The sequence below is a fragment of the Myotis lucifugus genome, unplaced genomic scaffold (genome assembly GCF_000147115.1).
Source record: "Myotis lucifugus unplaced genomic scaffold, Myoluc2.0 scaffold_15, whole genome shotgun sequence".
NCBI lineage: Eukaryota > Metazoa > Chordata > Mammalia > Chiroptera > Vespertilionidae > Myotis > Myotis lucifugus.
In genome coordinates, this window is record NW_005871063.1 from 5,075,012 (window position 1) to 5,093,644 (window position 18,633).

The window sequence follows — 18,633 nt, forward strand, 5'->3', positions numbered from 1 at the left end:
CTTGAACTAGCTGCCTATTGTCTTTCTCTGGAGTTCTATGTTCACTTTTCAAAGCTTATTGATTTTCCTATTCCATCATAGGTATATGATGTCTTACACCAGAAAAAGTTTAGTAAATTGAAACCACTAAAACCTAACATTCATTTTCATGTGATTATGACTGTACTCTCATTCTAAGCTAGCCAAAGTTTTACATTGCCTGTACAGTGGGAAAGCCCACTATGTTTCTTTGAAAAGAATCAGGTTCCTCTGCGTTAATCCTTTCATATGGGACCCTTTTTTTCTACAATTTTTTTCTAAAATATGACCCTTTTCCCCCTCACTATTATAATTCACACACAATTTCTCTGGAGGGTATGATATAGTCTAATTTTCTTCATTATTCAATTTGGATCCTGTTAAGTGAGACAGGCATTCATGACAAGAAAGAACATTTAAATTTTGGCTAATAAGTTCATTAGTATTCAGAAAGCTTTGTGCCCCCCATATTTAATAAATCTTTCCATTACAGAGTAAGAAATTGCAAAATAGTCAAACAAATTAGCAGTGGGGGCACCAAGAGAGCACATCCATCCCTGATTCAGAGATGTCTTCGTTTATCAGTTTTCTGTCAATCAGTAAAACAAGAAAGATGAAACATGCAATTATATACAAGGAGACAGGACTCCTAATTCTTTCACCCGAGCTGAAGCAGAAGAGTTTTAATTGCTTTGAAAAATGAGATTTTTGTTTTCTCTCAAGAGGGACGGAGAAAACAAATGTAAATTGCCTTAGAGTCGATGGCTGGAGCTGCAGGACTTGACTATGCAAAGCAGAGGTGGGAAGGCCAGTCCATCATCTGTCCTCTGTCTTCACAATGGCCAATGTCCAGATATTTGGAAATACGAGATGGTTGACAACGTTCCCTCTTCTGCTGCAGCTCCTTCAGCACGTAAGAAAAAAAAGTTCCCTTTTCATTGCAATGTTTAGAGTCATATAGATTTACTGATACTGTTTCTGCTTAATGGGAGTAACACTGCACTAAGGTATTTGAATATGCTGTCATTTATTCTGGGATCAATTTTTCATTTATTTGAGTTACTAGGCCCTTTGTTTCTCTCCTAAGTCCTGGCAGCCATCCAATCTTATGAACTTTACACTATTTTTAGCATATTTATAAGAAGGAAAGTAAGGACAAGGAGAAGAGATGAAGCACTAATCAATCCATTTATTAATGTTGCACATGTGCAAAGAATGAAAGCAAAAGAGAAAATTAAAGCTGTTGGCTATGGAGAGTTATAGGCATTAACCAGAGGTATCCATACACTCCTTGACCTCAAATGGGAAGTGAAATTGAGAGTCAAAAGTAATTAATTCCACCATTTAAGCCAGACATTGAAGTCTCTAAAACTATTTCCTAGGGTAAAATTCTCAAACCAAACAGTTTGTGTAAGCAATTCTAATTAAGAGATTTCATAGATTTATTTTTCTATAAACTTGCTGCACTTAGAGATATATGTCAAATAGAATTGTTAATGATGGAAGAAACAAAAATGAGAAGTCGTTTACATGGGATTCACGTTGGGGTAAGAATTGATAGCAATATCTTTTTGTCTGATTACTGTTGGGGTTTTTTTCATTTTAAAGAGGCCACCAGCCATAATGGATACATGAAGCACAATATGTATGAAAGATGTTTATTTATTGAGAGGGGTTTTTTTAAGTTTAGATTCTCCCCACCTGGGCAGAAATGGGGTGCAGGAGATGGGATAGAGAGTAGCCATCACTGTATGGAAGACTGTCCCTCCACAGATGTATATCCCTAGAAGTAAAAGACTGTCTCTTCCTTTTATCTGGACCTAGATCTCTTCATGGTGACCCTGGGCCTAAGGCATCTCAAAATAGTTTGAGTGGAATGGGGCATCCGTCTGTAGCTCATTACCCTGGGAGTACCACCAGCACACCCCCTTGGGTCATGGCTGATTCTCACTGAAAGGAAGGCCAGCAAGTGAAAGGAAGAAGGATTGTGTCCCCTCTCCTATGAAAGCTTCTGGAGTATAGGAAAATGTCAGGTTTACCTTGGATCTGCAAACCTATCATACACCTGGTACAGAGCACATGGTATATGCTTAGTAGAAATGTGATGAAAGAAAGGAGAGGAAGAAAGGCAGGGGTAGAAGAAAGGATGAAGGAGGGAATGAAGCTGCTATGGGCTCTACAGGGTATGTTTTAGAACCTTCTCAACTCCAAAGGGGAAAGGCAGACTCATTATATCCTACAAGGTTGATAAACAGCCCCCCCCCCCGAAAAAAAAAAAAAAAAAAGCCTGTCAAGTGCAGATCTACTTGACCTGGCAGCTTAGGAACAGGAGTTAGAAACAGTTGGCAACCACAAATTGTCCAGTAGTCTGGGGCCTGGTGTTAACATTTTTAGAGCTTGAAGGGGTCTTGGAGTCACCCAAGAAGCCTCTGAGTGGATTGTGATGTGACTTGCCCACAATCACATAGCTTGTTAGCATTAGAATAAAGACTAAAACCTGGGTCTCAAATTTTCCAGCCCAACATTTCTCACACTGCAGTTTTCCTACATAAAACATGATAGCTGGTCTCTGAATTCTGTCCCTTCTTATTTCCCTCCCCAAGAGCATTTTCCTAATCTGAGCTCCTTCCCTTGACACCATGAGACTTTATACTGCTTGCTAGGGAAACAGTCCACGCTGGTTCACAGAGCATTACTAGAATGCAGCTTATATGTCTTATAATAGCATGGCCCCTAGGCATGACTAATTGGAAACCGGGGCTCAAAAATATATTTCTGGCCACTTGTTTGCTGTGGCCACTGCTCTTCACATTTAAGAGAAAGCAAAAATATAAGTTTCATGAGGTAGGAACCTTGTCTATCTTGCTCCTAGGTCTCTACAGTGTCCAGCTGTTATTTAACTACTTGTTGAATTATTGAACATGACTACCAGTTTCATAGTTCAAGATTCCAAAAACATTTCTTGATGTCCTCATTTACAAATAGCCAGCAATATCATGCTTGAGCCAAACTCTACATGATGTCTCCAATGATCTAATTAATTCAACACAGGGTCTGATCTCACAACCCTTCGGCAAAGAGTTCAAGCTTCATTTGACTTGATCTTCTCTGTTAACCACTCTCACCCCCAAGTGAATGAAAAGACATTAAGGGCTAACATCCTAGAACTGAAATATAGGAAGTTTATGACTCTTCATTTTCAAATCCTGGAGTGCAGAACAGAGACATGTAGGCTAATAAATTGGTCTCCTTCAAACCACTACTTACTGGGTCTTTGCTAGAGGACCTGCTGAGCTCTGCATGGGGGAGAACCAAGCAGAAGGACCACTGGGGTAGTCTGCCTACCGCCATGGTTACAAACAGTCCAGCTGGGGCTCCCAATTTTTATATCCCAGTAGGAAAAAACAGGAGCCCTGCAGTAAATCATCCCCACTCTCCTCTATATTCTTATTACTCCCTTCTTCCCACCCCTAAGGAATTCATCAAACCATTCCTTCCAGCCCTAAAAGAAGTGCTGGTATTATTTCCATCTCTTTGTATTCCATGGATGTGTTAGCGCACTATGGACATTTCTGTGCCCTTATCAGTTAGTGCTCCAGGCAGTTGTCCAGCTGGTCTGTCTTTAATCTGACCCCATTGGCAGCCATTACTTGAATGAAGAAGGCAATTTAGTTGAAACTGCAGTTGCTGTTCTTCTTTTCTCAGGGGTAGGTAGCCCATCCCGAGGTCTTCTTGCTGATGGTGTCCAGGGGCCAGGTTTCAAGAAGCTCAGTGGCAGCCGTGCGAAGCAATATAGGAAAAGGCCATGCTCCTCCAAAGGAGTGGGTTTTCTTTCTGTCTCAGCAACTGTAAAATTATAAATCAAAGATTATAAAGTTAAGCCATGGCTCAAGTGAGGATCTTGGTAAATACGCGGCTTAAAGAAAACTCGATGACAGATTCATTGGCATCTACACGAAGTCTGTGGTTTTCCAGACAATGCAGCAGAGACTTGGGAACACAGAAAGCATGCCTGAGGATTCCCCACTCCTGCATTTGCTTTGCTGTCCCAAAGAAAGAGAAAAAATGTGTAATTGTAATTGCATACAATTAAATCTGCATGCAGAAAAGATATAAAATGAGTGGGCCAGGGAGAAGAAGAAAGACAGTCCCCAAAACAGCCTCTGCTTCCTCACAGTGCTTCACAGGGCTGGCCTGAGTGGGAGCTAAGTAAATAATTATTTTTGGAGAAAAACATGGATTTAAGATCCTATGAAATGTTAAAAGCCCAGTGACCCATGCCTTACCCAGTTCCTGGGCGACCAAAATGACTGTTTCCTAAAGTCATTAACAAAATAACACAATGGTCCAGATGAAGCATCACTAGTTTAGGGCATTTCTTCCAAAAGCACCATGGGAAATGTGTTATAGCACCATTGCCAAGGTACCAGGCGAAACCACCAAATCAGTGACTGGCTTCCACCCCCTTCCTTGATGTGCCCTCTGTCCTTTCCTCCGGCTCCAGGAACCCAGTGTACATGTGTTGTTATCCACCCACTCAAGTTTCTTTAATTCAGAATACCAGTTAAACTGAAAGTCTTCCAATAGCTAGATTTACTCAAATCCTAGAGTATTAACAGTTGGTGGCTTTAACATGCCCATGGGATATTTGCAATTTAAAAATGGAGCTCATATACATGAAACTCTTTAACTACTGGAATATGGGAAGAAGAGAGAGGAGGGGTTAAGCGAGCAAGGAAAGAGGAGGGGCTTCCCAGGCTTGTTTAATCTCACGACCAATCCACACCAACTACCAAACCTCTGAACAGTGGGCTTCAGCAACTTTGCCTCCAATGACATTACACAGCTGCTAACCTGGGACTGAGATAGTAGTTATATCCTCAGAGCACCCAAAAAGGAGGAGCCTCTACATGTGAGCCTGGAGAAAAGGCACCTACAGATATCAGTGATCTTGTCTGCATTCCAGTATCTAACCCTGTTCCAAATCTCTCACTTTACAAAGAAGCAAACTGAAAAGCGAGTGGCCTACCTAGTGAAACACTGGGACTGACTAAAATGTGGGGCCAAGACTGAGCCTAGGTCTCCCAAATCCCAGTCCACAGCCCTGCCCAAGTAAGTCCCCATGAGCACAACACATTGTCTTTGCTCCAGACACAGACAGGAAGATCATGTTCTTCAAACTCTAGAGCGGTATTTGGGTAGTATCTGAGTAGTAATTTCCATTTCTAGACAACAATCTGGTTCAGTGGGTCTAAGAGCAGTATTTGGGTAGTATGAGTAGCGATTTCCCCTTCCTGGACAACAATCTGGCTCATTAAGTCCAGGGAGACACAGGAATGTTAGCTCATTCCCTGGGGGATTCTGATCAGTGAGTGTAGGAACCACCCCTACGTGCTTCACGTGTTGTTCCTCTACCTATCAGCACCATGCAGCCAGTTGAAGGTCCCCCTGAGGGACTGCTTGGAACATCTACTGGAGCCTAAAGATCAAAAGACTGTGACCATTGGTGCACAAGTCAGATCCCTGAAGGCAAACCAGAGCCTCAAACAAAGAATGATTAAAATGCACAAGAAAGATTTCCTCTTAGGCCCTGTTGACCTTAATGACTTTGTGGCTAGCAATATCCCAGCAATACCCTCCAGGTTCCTGTATAATCAATCTTCCAACACAGTGCTGAGCCCCTACTTTGAGTAAGACTGTACCCAGGGCTGAGATGGACAAAGCAAAGTAAGGCCTGGTTGTAAACAATCTATTAGGGAGATGAGACATGTATACTTAAGAAGAGTATCAACATGACAGAGCAGTGTCCTTGAAGATGGAACACAACACCACAGCTCAGTGTCATACAGGCATGTCCCATGCAATTAAATGATTTCCATACCCATTGCCTGGCAGAATCTTGTAGCAGATCCTACCGCCCCGAGATGCTGATTCAGTGAGCCCGAGGAAGAGCACAGAACCTGTATTTTTAACCAACTCCAGGTGAATCCACAAATGGACTTTTAAGATTCTTATAGTATTTTTTAAGACTGAGCTGAGAAAAATCCACAGGAATTAAGATGTTGTATTGTATATTCATGGTTTGCAGCCCCTCAGCATTCCCGGCTACTCAACTTGGCCCCTGAAACCCAGGTTTGTTTGGTTTTGTTCCTCTGAGGTCAATCTTGGCCGATGCTAGCTTCCTACTTTTTATTTCCTATGTAGGGCCTCCTTCATCTTCCCAGTATGAATTTGTTTTCTGGAAAAGAGTGCAGCTTTATTCTTCAGGGAAACAGGCTAAAGCCCATGTACAGCTATCTATTATATGATTCTATTTATATAAAATGTCTAGAATAGGCAAATCCATAGAAACAGAAAGCAGATTAGCGGTTGCCAAGGGCTGGAGGGTAGATCTGAGAGATGACAGCTAAAGAGTCTTTTGGAGGAATGACAGAAATGTTCTGGAATTAGATAGTTGTGATGATTGCACAACTTTGTGAATATGTTAAAAACCACTGTATTGTACATTCCAAGAGGGTGAATTTCATTGTATGTGAGTTATATATCTCAATTTTTGAAAAGCCTGTATCAATGTGCAAGCACCACATAGCACATACAGGGGGGTGACCTGGCTCCTGAGTCCTCAACAGAGGCAAAATTTTGCCAGGACAGCTGGTGACAATAATAGCTACCATCTACTGCCTACTTACTATGTGGCAGACACCCATACTACACACAGTATACATGGTTATCTCAGATGATACATCATAACCAAAGATGCAGATACTAGTGTTTTACTAGTAAGTCTTATCATTAATATTTTTACAGATGGTAAAATGAAAGCATAGTGAGATTAAATAACTTGACCAAGCTCATAGCTAGTAAGTGGCAAAATTGAAAGCTAGAGAGGTATGGTTAAATAGGTGCCTAAAGACTCTGCCCAAAACCATACCTTTCATGGATCTGATATTCCCACCATTAGATTTGGCAGAAAAAATAGTAATAGTGATAAAAATGTAGCTAAGATTTATTTAATGTTTTCTATGTTCCTATCCCTTTACTAAATTCTCTACAAAGATCATCTCATAAAAACTCTGTGAGGTACACACTATTGTCACTCCCAATTTACAGAAATGAAAAGTGAGGCAGAAAGAATGCTTAAATAACTTTCCCAAAGCCACATTGCTAGTAAGTGATGGGGTCAGGATTTGAACACAGACCCTTAGTGTTAAGCCACTTTGTCAGAGATCCAAACTCAGATACCTACAGGGGCCAGGAGTATGAAAGCATGAAGTGGGCCCCATATATTTCCTGAAATGCAAAACAGCAACTTCCCATCTTTTCTTTATCTATGAAATGGGGTATAATTTTCTCTTAATACTATAAGGCCAAACAAAGCACAAGAGCAATGATAAATAGCAAATGATACTTTGCTTCAATGTTGGGGATACAAAAGGGTGTGGCAGAAACTGTGGCAAATTGGAGAAGAGCCCACTTAATCTAAAGGGGCAGCCACCATTCAATGCCAACCCTCTGTTATCAAGTGGGGACATGGTGCAGTATTGCCATATTTTCTGAGAGAAACTAGAAAAACAGATTTTTACATGAAATCTTTCAGTTTTTAAAAAATGGCAAAGAATTCTACAAACTAGATTGGGCCGGTAGAAGTCACTCTTGACCTCTGTATATAGTAAAACACCTCCCCAAGCAGTTCTATGTGACTGGAATTTAGGACTAGGGTAAGAACGTGACAGAGTGAGTCTGGAATGATGAGGAAGATACTTGTTGCACTAAAGAAGGTAAATATTATTCTACAAGCCAGGGAAAGCAAAAGCTCTGTTATTTTATTTTAAGAACAGGAAGGTGCTCTGGCCAGGTAGCTCAGTTGGTTGGGGTATTGTCCAATATACCAATAGGTTGGGGATTTGGTTCCCAGACAGGAAGCATGTGGGAGGCAACTGGTTGAGGTTTCTCTCATACCAATCTCTCCCTCTCACTCCCTCTCTTCTTCTCTCCCTCTCTATCTCCCTCTCCCTTCCTCCTTTTCTCTCAAAATCAATAAAAACATATCCTTGGGTGAGAATTTTTTTAAAAAGAAGAGGAAGGCATCAGAAAGACATCTCTGAGAACACTGTGAAGTGTGAAATAGCTGGGAGAGAGAACTGAGGCAGTGAGAAGTGGGAGGTCATTGCAATAGTCAACCCTACACAAGGCAATGGCCATGGAGGCAAGAGAATAGACTTAAATCAACTAATAGCAAAGACCTTCCTTAATAAATAATAGATTTGCTTTTATCAAAAGAGTGTATAGATACACTGTATTATACTAGCATACCCATAGCATCACTTGATAAAGAAAAGACTATTATCATGAAGAGGGAGACATTAGCAAATGTGAGAAGAAAGCCATGAGAGAAATTAGAGAGGAGTTTCTGGATACAACTTGTTTTCGGTTGGGTTTTGGCATATAAAAAAGGAAAGAAAATGTTTCATGGTTGGGGGAGGAAACCAACTGGAAAATTGCCTAAGAAAACAAAAAGTAAATGAGAGAAATAAAAAGAACACATTAAGAAGAAATATAGGAGACCAGCAGGGGAAAAATAATTAGGCAATGAAGAGCAGTGAAGGTCCCTAACATCCAGATTTAATGCAGATGAGAGAAATCAGTGAAGGCATTTGCAAAGAATGTCATAATGAAGGCACTAAGGAGATGACTTCAACAGAGATAGAACTCAAGAATAGAGACCACAATGGACATACTTATAAGTAGTAGAAGAAAAAGAGGGCCAAAATATGGGAATGAGTTTTAGCTATTGGAAACCAATGGGAATAGATGAGTTTTAGAGATGTCAGAAAGGAAAATATGACATGATTTTGGAATAGTCCCAGCGTGAAAATAAGGTCTAGTCTGTAACAAAATACAAAGTCCCTCTCCACTAGTGCTTAAGAAAGAGCCTTGAGGTTAGCCAAGGATAATACCAGTGTTGCATTCCGAGGGTGTGAAGAGGAGAATACAGTTACCAGAAAATTCCCAAAGGGAAGGGAGCAAAGATTTTTGTCCTTACCAAGCTTGATTTTCATTGGTTATAACATTGCCCAGCCTGGAATAGACTTTTCCACAGAACCAACTTCTTCAGAGGTAACCTTGTAATGGCTGAGAACATTCTGAGAGAAATGTAGGAGTCACAAAGGCAGAAGAGGGGAAAGGAGGAACCTGTGCCATACACAATCCAGGGAAAAAGAGGACCAACAACAGTAACAAAAGATCTTATTTAAGAGCATGAAGTTGTACATTAAAGGAGAAGAAATACAAGTATGGAGGAAGGAGTATTACTGATAGCAATAGGGACAATCATTTAAATGTATGTCAGGAAATACCTGGCAGCTTAATACAGTATTATAAGTTTGATATCAGATAGGCCATGTTACTCCATTTTGCAGAATAAAGTGTGTGGGGGTATGTAAAATAGTTACTTGCTAAAAGTCACATAGATAGTAAGTTTTAGAGCTAAGTCTTAGTGGATTCTCCAGCTTATGCATTTTCCACTATACCACACTGACTACAGGCCATCTTCCACCTGGATTACTGCAAAAGCCTTCCTAAGTGGTATATCTCTCACCCTTTCCATCCCCCATTTAATATGTAGCTCAAGAAATATTCTGAAATGCAAATTTCACATTAGCACATACCCTGGCATATCATAGGTGCTAAACACATATGTTTTGAAATGAATGAATATATATGATAGGGCAAGGACTGTCACTGGTTACAAAGTGGAACTATATCAGATGCCAAACCCATAACTGGTCCCAAAGCCCCTATTCTTGGTACCTACAATTTACATCCAGTCCATTGCTATAGATTCTCTTCTTTGACATTCCAAAAAAATTCACCAACATTTTATTGAACATATGTTCTATGTGCTTCCTGTGCTCAGAGCTATAAGGAATTCCATGAACAAGATTCAGTTCTTGCCCTAAAAAAGCTTATAGTCTAGTGGAGGAGCCTTCATTTTGCCAACATATTGAAACTCACATTCTCTTTAATTCCTTTCAGGACTAAGCTGACAAGCAATCCCAGACAGGTTAAGTATTTGGTAATTGCCAATTGACTATCACTTATACTTATAGGACTACACTGGGTCTTGAGAGCTGAAGTCAAATTTTATTCTTCATTATCATCCTACTGGTTAACATAGTACCTGGTATATAATAACAGGTTTAAAATGAATGAAAGAATAAATGAATGAATGAACAAGCAAACAAGTCAAGTTTTGTAATAAAGCTTTGGAATATGAGTCAGAATCTCAGCAGGAATTCTCCGTCACTATACAGATAAATGACTTGGTGATAAGTGCCCTAGGGAAGAACCAGCCCAGTAGACACATATTTGCCAGGCTGCAAAGTTAGTGGAGCATGGGGACAGGAATAAAGAGAGGCAGGGTAGGATTTTAGATGGTTTTTCCAGTGTTGGTCCAGGTTCTTTCATGTGTCCTCAGGTTTAGAGAGGAGTCGCTGTGAGGCAGTCCACCCACATGGAATGTTGAGATGGCTTGGCCTGGCCTCCTACAGCCCTAAACCTGCTCAATGAAGCAGACCATAGAGGGAAGTCAATAGATAAATAGGTAGATGGATCATAGTATTCACCACACATTTTCACAACCTGGTAAGAAAACCCTCTGATGACATATTATTTAAAGTGTATTTTTTGAGGAACCAAGATGGCGGCATAGGTAAACACCTGAACTTGCTGCCTCGCACAACCACATCAAAACTACAACTAAAAGACAAAACGGATATCATCCAGAACCACGAAAAAGCTGGCTGAGTGGAAGTCTGACAACTAGAGGGAAAGAGAAAAGCGCATCTAGACTGGTAGGAGGTGCAGAGGTGCGGAAGAGTGAAGGTACGGAGGTGCGTGAAATGGGCTGGCAACTGGGTATGCTGTGGTCTTTTTCAATCAAGAGGGAGATACAGACTCCCAACTGCTCTAAACTCCAGTTCCAGGCGAGACTCTGGGGACCCAGACTCATACGGGGAGAAATTGGACTGTCTGGCATCGGGCTGGAACAGGAGGGCAGCTTTCTCTCAGAGGTGCTCGCAGCATTCATTGTTCCTTCACAGGGCCACAGAACACAGAGACCCAGGGACCTATCGGGGCATGGCCAACAGGCAACCATTGCTGTTTGCACTGCCCAGTGATTCCCTGAGACCCGCCCCACCCAATTTACAACCCCACCCAAGCTGTGTGCAGAGGCTTTTGCATACGAATGGCCTGGACTTTTGCAATCTAAAACCTAACAAATTGCAGCTGGGTCAAAGAACCCCAGAGCTTCCAAAAGAAGGCCTAAGGCTTGTCAGCAGCCTGCATTACTTCACAGCTGTGCCTCATCTGGGCACCTCCAAACCCCAAACAAAGAGGAGGAATCTGCATCTCTCTCAGTAGCTCCTGCTGGGTGGCCTCAGGCAGTGGCTGACTTTGAACCTCCTTGGAGATCCAAGAGCCAGTGTACCCAGTGGTCAGAGGGAGACCACACCAGATTACAACTCTTCACATCCATAAGAGACACACTCAGGGGGCAGACTCAGTGAGCACCAAAGCCCCATTGAAGCAAGTCCTGCCCAATAAGGGTGTTTCCAGCACAGCAGTTCTCCCATTGTAGACACAACTGGTCCTCACAGCCAATTGGTCTGGAGGTCAATTCCTCCCATTGATACCAACAGCAATCAAGGCTTAACTACAACAAGACTGTGCACACAGCCCACAAAGGGGTGCACCAAGAGTATCCACCTCAGGTGACTGGGGAGGCTGAGCCACTGGTCCCTATAGGACACCTAGCACACAAAGCCACTCTATCAACACAGGGAAGCAGCCAAAATGCATAGACAAAGAAACATGTCACAAGTGAAAGAAATGGAGGAAAGCAAACTACTGGATATAGAGTTCAAAACCACGGTTATAAGGTTTTTCAAGAATTTTCTAGAAACCGCCGATAAATTTAGTGAGACCCTCAAGGATATGAAAAAGGACCAATTAGATATTAAGCATACACTGACTGAAATAAAGAATAATATACAGAGATCCAACAGGAGACTAGAAGATCCCAAGAATCAAATCAAAGATTTGAAATACGAAGAAGCAAAAACCCAACTGGAAAAGCAAAAAGAAAAAAGAATCCAAAAATATGAAGATAGTGTAAGGAGCCTCTGGGACAACTTCAAGCGTACCAACATCCAAATTATGGGGGTGCCAGAAGAAGAGAGAGAGCAAGATATTGAAAACCTATTTGAAGAAATAATGACAGAAAACTTCCCCTACCTGGTGAAAGAAATAGGCTTACAAGTCCAGGAAGCACAGAGAACCCCAAACAAAAGGAATCCAAAGAGGACCACACCAAGACAATCATAATTAAAATGCCAAGGGCAAAAGACAAAGAGAGAATATTAAAAGCAGCAAGAGCAAAACAGTTAGTTACCTACAAGGGAGCACCCATACGACTGTCAGCTGATTTCTCAACAGAAACTATGCAGGCTGGAAGGGGGTGGCAAGAAATATTCAAAGTGATGAATAGCAAGAACCTACAACTAAGATTACTCTACCCAGCAAGGCTATCATTTAGAATTGAAGGTCAGATAAAGAGCTTCACAGATAAGAACAAGCTAAAGGAGTTCATCACCACCAAACCAGTATTATATGAAATGATGAAGGGTATCCTTTAAGAAGAGGAAGAAGAAGAAAAAGGTAAAGATAAAAATTATGAACAACAAAGTGACAACAAATACATATCTCTCAACAAGTGAATCTAAAAATCAAGTGAATAAAAAATCTGATGATCAGAATAAACTAGTGAATATAATAGAATCAGGGGCATAGAAAGGGAGTGGACTGACAGTTCTCAGGGGGAAGGGGGTGTGGAGGTGCGGGAAGAAAGTGGACAAAAATAGAACACCTATGGACGAGGACAATGGGGGGGATAAAGGCATGGGGTGGGGTGGGAACTGGGTGGAGGGGAGCTATGGAGAGAAAAAAGAACAACTGTAATAATCTGAACAATAAAGACTTATTTTTAAAAAATTAAAAATAAAAAGGTGCTTATCACTAGAAAATAAAATAAAATAAATTCTATCTTAAGGCCTAGCTGGCATGGATCAGTGGTTAAGCATCGACCTATGGACTAGGAGATCATAGTTCAATTCCTGGTTAGGCCATATGCCGGGTTACGGGCTCAATCCCAGATGAGGGATGTGCAGAAGGCAACTGATCATTGATTCTCTCTCATCATTGATGTTTCTATTTCTCTCTACCTTCCTCTCTGAAATCAAAAATATGATTTTTTAAATAAAATAAAAATAAAGTGTATTTTAGTAATCACCAACATGAGTAAATATCCAACTGAAACAAATGTTTGTATTTTCTATACCTTTGAAAATTAGAACCAAAAATATGAACAGAAACAGCTATCTAACAGCATCCTTCACACACACACACACACACACACACACACACACACACACACACACACGGAGACACACACACATATTCCTGAAATTTCCCTGCTGCTAACCTGTTAGCTATTCGAATAAACATTATTTCTGCCACACACATTAGCACCAACTAGTACCTTGTAGTCAGTTAAAAAAATCTTTATCAAAGTTAGAGCATGGTATTATTTTGACACCAGACAGTCCTTTGCTTTTGTGTGGAATCACTGTGTTGCCTGAACAGTGTATGATTTTGTTTTTGTGCAGACAATCAGCAGGTCATTAGCGTATCGTTCAAATCGCCCCGAACTCAGGATGGAACCCCAGGGACCTGAAGGCAGAATAGACTGAAGAGAAGATGTGGTGTTGCTGACAGTTACCTCTGATGGCAGTTAAAAAGGTATGATTGCAACCACATGACAGCTTAATGCAACAGATCCCTGATCTGTTCACATGACAAATTCTGATTAATGGGATTAGTAATCATTATTAATTTTTAAGTTTTGGTGGAGCAGTCCATTACATCCTACTATTAGAATACTGGCAGGGTCCTCCATGAGATAACCATGTTCTATCATTATTTTACTGCCTCTGGTTCTACATATTGGTGGACTTGATATCACCCATAATTTATTCAGATGGGGGTGGGGAGAAAGTCCTACTGCATATTTAAAAGGTCCATGAAGAAATTTTTGCATTAGAAAGTGAGAGTGAGATAAACTGAAACTAGGTATGAGCCAGAATTTGCCATTTTTACCCATGGACATATGCATGTACACAGACACACACACACACACACACACACACACACACACACACGATGAGGTTTACTTCACTATATCCACATCTGGCAATGATGTGCACATAGTGAAAAGATTTCAGATCCCCTCCAGAAAGCCCTTAGGCTACAAGGAAAATCATCCTACATCTAATAAACCCATCTGAGATATATCTCCCATATGGCAAAGCCCTGTTTTGCTTTATTCCAACAAATTGGTCTTTGGATCCCTCTCACAGCTGCTGCTGCTATTGTTTAAGATGGATTGAACCCTGGCAATGGGCTCGATACTGTGCACTGCCATCAGGACTCCCCCATCACTGGGCTGCGCAAGCACTGTGATGTCACCTGGAAGGAGTACTGAGCACCTGGGGTATTTAAAGTCCTAACACATCATAAACACTCAACAACAACAGCAAAAAAAAAAAAAACTTTTAGAAAAAATAGAATATTCTGGGAATGGGTTTCTAAACCAGATTACCACCAAGACAATTGTATGTGAAAATAGGCAAATGAATAAGTAGCTTTTCCTCAGAATACTTTGCTATTCTCCACTACGGTTTGGTTTAGATTGAGAAACACGAAGTGTGCCAGCTAACTAGCACAGGAGGCACAGAGATAAATGTGCCCCCTCCCTGGTGAAGTGCCCCTCCACTGGAGAAATGGGACACCTGGGATTTCCAAGCAGGCTCCTCTACCATGGCAATGGCATTTAGAACGTTTTTATACAACTCCATATACAGAATTCAATCCTGGGAAAGGAAAACATTTGCTCTTCTTAGTAGTTTTTTCCCAGCTTTATTGAGGTATAATTAACACATAAAATTGTAAATTATCTAAAGTGTACATCATGACAATTTGGTACACATCTATACTGGGAAAGGATTTCCCCCATTTAGTTCATTAACACACCCATCACCTCACATATTTATCATTTGTTTTTTGTGGGGGTTTTTCTTGTTGAGAACATTTAAGTTCTACTCTCTCAGCAAATTTCAATTATACAATACAGTGTTATCAACTGTAGTCACCATGTTACACGTTAGATCCTCAGACCCGTCCCTTCCTATTTTCACCACCACCACAAATTAAGTTACTTGATTTTTTTTCATAATTTATAGCTTCCTTAAGTAGGAGAATCATCTTTTTTATTTTGCTCTGACTCTACCAGAATTGGAGGATGTTTTCAATATGCTAAAATTAAATAAATAAATAAGAACAATTTATGCTCAATACAAAAGAAAGCCTATTATAGCAAGCCTATAGTTATAATTCTAACCTCACGTATAAAATATATCACAACTGTCACAAAATGAAATGACCAATACCGGGAGGTAATTCCAAATCCTTTTGATCTAACTGGATAGGTCATCACAGGCACATGGCCAGGATTTTCTCAACACTTTGAACTGTTCAATATCATTGATACCCTTGTGGGAGGGTTTTCCTTTCCAATTTTATCAAATTTCATCATATTCCTTTCTGAAATTTAAATAAGGTAAGAGGCCTTGCCTGGTCCATATTAACTTGGGACCGTTTCTTATTAATTTGGGATTGAGGAGCTCACTCTTCCTCCTTTTCCTTTTCATCTTCCTTACTCTACTAGCCTGCTTTCCCTCTGGCTTGTCTTCTTCTAAAGTTAAAGTTATCTTTTTCCATGTTTTGAGTATTAATTTAAAAGCTCCCTTTTCCTAAGCTCTAAGAAAGAAGAATAGCAAAAAAAAAAAAAATGTATGGATGATAGGATTGAAAGGATGAACAAAGATGAAAAAACAAGAATGTTGAGGCTCCCTCAACGTTTTTGTTTTTTGTTTTTAGCTTCTATTTCTGTGGGTGGCCAGAAACTGAAAAGACTTCCTAAAAAGACTCAAAGGAAAACAATGCTCAGAGGAAATAATGCTGAAGAGGTGTTAAGAGACACTGTTAAAGGGAGCAACCCATCTCAATTTTCTTCTTCCTCTGATCCCTTTCTACAACCCATTTGCAGTGGCCTTTATATTCCTGGTGGGACTGAACTTTTTGGAAGCTCAGAATACATAGAAGTCAGGGGGCATAAGGTAAAATTCCACTTACCAAAAAAAAGTACCTTCTTCAGGGCCTCTAGATTCATTGCTCAAGTGCTTTCCACTGCACCCCACCCATCCTCCCAGGCCAAACACACACCACTGGGCCACCCCACACCTGAACTTCTGGTTGAGCCAGTAGAGCACTGGAAGTTTGGAGGCAGGACCAGAAACTCAGCAGAGCCCCAGGCAGTGGCTCAGCCACCACCTCTACAGTACTGGGAATGCACTGTCCCTAAAACAACCCCCGGAAAGTTGGGTAGGAGAAGCAGCTGGAAATGTCAGAGACAATTGGGTTGGCATCAGGGAGGCCTCACCCACCTTCCCACCAGTCTCTAGTCTTGGCTATGTCATAGGGTACAAGAGTGTCCTGACCCTGCCTCCCAACTTCCAGTTAAACCAGAAGCTGGACATTCAGGGGAGAGGCCAGGAATGTGGCCAGCCAGGTGCAGGGACATTACTGCCACAGTTTCCATTATGGCCCACAAGCACAATCTGGGCCACAGAGTGTGTTTATTTAACAGAAACATTCTGAGGATCTGTTTGAAAAGAAAATCTTCTGTCCCAGACTTTGAACAACGATGGTTGTCATTTGTTGAGCACTTACTATGTATGGGCTAGACTCTGTACAGTAGGTCATTTCATTCTAGCAACCCTATGCAGTAGGTACTATAATTATCTCCCTTTATATACTAAAAAACTAGAGTTTAGAACAGTACAGCAACTTGATTCAGGCTACTAAAGAGATCCAGGATCCCATTGCAAATAGATCTGACTCCAAAACCACATATTTTAATCATCAAGTATAGAAAACCAAAATTCTACGCCTTTGAGGGCACTTTTGCTGAATGGGATTTTGACCATATTTTGTTAGAACAGAATTCAGTAACTAGGCCAGCCGTGGGCAAACTACGGCCCGCGGGCCGGATCCGGCCTGTTTGAAATGAATAAAACTAAAAAAAAAAGAGACCGTACCCTTTTATGTAATGATGTTTACTTTGAATTTATATTAGTTCACACAAACACTCCATCCATGCTTTTGTTCCAGCCCTCCGGTCCAGTTTAAGAACCCATTGTGGCCCTCGAGTCAAAAAGTTTGCCCACCCCTGAACTAGGCAGATAGCACTAGTTTCCCTCTATCTGTCAATGTGCCTGGGGACAGAAGTAGATTCTAAAAATCAGATAAACAAGCATCAGAGATAATCCACTCAGGAAACAGAACAGAAGGGAGTGTGTAGGTAGGAATGTGAATTCTGGGCTCATTCTATCTGGCTCAGAGTTGATTTCTCTCAAGCTTAAAGCATTTCCTTGTCTTTCAGAAGCAGGCATACATGAAATAGAGCTTCCATAAACTTTAATCACAGCTCTAAATAAACAGGTCACATACTAATATCTGATATACCCAGGAAATCCCTGAAATGTAAGCACTTAACTCATGAGTTCTTAACTTTCCAAGTCACATGTTTAGGAGAGATACTGACTGATGGACACCAAGGAGAAGTACTGAGTACAAAGTCCTGGGAAAGTCCTGGAGACTTTCTGAAGAAAACGGTAGATGCAAGAAATGAAGACAAAGTCAACACTGCCTTTGTGTCTCATGGCCCTTAGCTCTTAAAGTAAAAGCACCCTTATGATTTTATAGGAGTTTCAATAATAAATGTAATTGATAATTTAACATAATGATAAAATAAACATGTTGAGACCGTTTTCCCCTTCCACAGAGGCCTTAAGAATTCTCATGATAATGACTTTGGGGGCATTAGGACTATTTATAAAAGATTCTAGTCAACCCAAACTGCTATTATTACTTCCCCTCCCAGCACCCAGGCACTCCCTGGAGGCTCCTATTTGTATATTTGTGGTTATTAAGGGAGCTCCAGCTTCTGGTGGGGAAAGAATGACAGCAGGAAGCTATCAGCTTCCTGCCTCTCTCCAGGCCTCCCAACCCAATTGTCGGGATTACTCTCTCCTTAGTGAACTATGACCTAACAGCAGGTGCTCCTTCCCTTGTCCTTTTTATCCCACAGGCTTCTTAAAGAAACAAGGATATCCTTCTAGAACAATGGTCACACAAAAAAGCAAAATGAGGAAAGTCAAGGACCATGCCTACCTCAATCTCCATCAAGAACTCAGAGACCTGAGATCTTATGAAATGGGTCCAGGCCAACAGGGTAAGCCAGCTTCTTATGTGATATAATTTAGAGAGAATTAAAATTCCAAGATAGACATCCTCTTTCCTTTAGTCATTCAGCCAACCAATATTTACTGAGCACCTGCTGGGTAGGGGTTTCTGGAAGACAGAGATACAATGTTC

General features: G+C 41.0%; 1 long non-coding RNA gene across 1 annotated transcript; it reads left to right on the top strand.

The window, feature by feature from the left end:
* Positions 1-488: 488 nt before the first annotated feature.
* On the top strand, positions 489-18,428 carry LOC102418830. Its single transcript, XR_329757.3, has 3 exons — positions 489-931; positions 13,746-13,878; positions 18,347-18,428. It is a non-coding gene; the product is annotated as an uncharacterized LOC102418830 (long non-coding RNA).
* The last annotated feature ends 205 nt before the right edge of the window (positions 18,429-18,633 follow it).